The sequence below is a fragment of the Scyliorhinus torazame genome, chromosome 19 (genome assembly GCF_047496885.1).
Source record: "Scyliorhinus torazame isolate Kashiwa2021f chromosome 19, sScyTor2.1, whole genome shotgun sequence".
In the NCBI taxonomy this organism is placed as follows: Eukaryota; Metazoa; Chordata; class Chondrichthyes; order Carcharhiniformes; family Scyliorhinidae; genus Scyliorhinus; species Scyliorhinus torazame.
In genome coordinates, this window is record NC_092725.1 from 10,108,725 (window position 1) to 10,109,470 (window position 746).

Below are 746 nucleotides of genomic sequence, written 5' to 3' on the forward strand. Positions count from 1 at the left end.
TGTTCGGGTACACAGAGGGAGAATTCAGAATGGCCAAATTACCGAACAAGCACGTCTTTCAGAAGGAAACCGGAGCACCCGGAGGATACCCTCGCACACACGGGGAGAAGGTGCAGACTCCGCACAGACAGTGACCCAAGCCGGGAATCGAACCTGGGACCCTGGCGCTGTGCTACCGTGCCAGCCTGTGACAACACAGCAGGCGCCCCTTCAGTATTGACCCGCCAACACGCACCATCAAGGGAACCCACCCCCCGCCCTGTCAAGGGAAACACCCCCCCCACCCCCCAAAGACGCCACAACTACAAGCACCCCCGCCCTTGTCATGGCACGGCCTGACCCCGTGGCATTCACCTTGACACACATTCCCTTCAGCAGGCCCCAGCGATGCAACACTACCCCCCCCTGGCGCCAGCCCACCTTGCGCAACGCTCTGACCGTATTCACACTCCCTCAGTACTGACCCTCGGACAGTGCGGCACTCCCTCAGTACTGACCCTCTGACAGTGCGGCACTCCCTCAGTACTGACCCCCTGACAGTGCGGCACTCCCTCAGTACTGACCCTCTGACAGTGCGGCACTCCCTCAGTACTGACCCTCTGACAGTGCGGCACTCCCTCAGTACTGACCCTCTGACAGTGCAGCACTCCCTCAGTACTGACCCTCTGACAGTGCGGCACTCCCTCAGTACTGACCCTCTGACAGTGCGGCACTCCCTCAGTACTGACCCTCTGACAGTGCGGCAC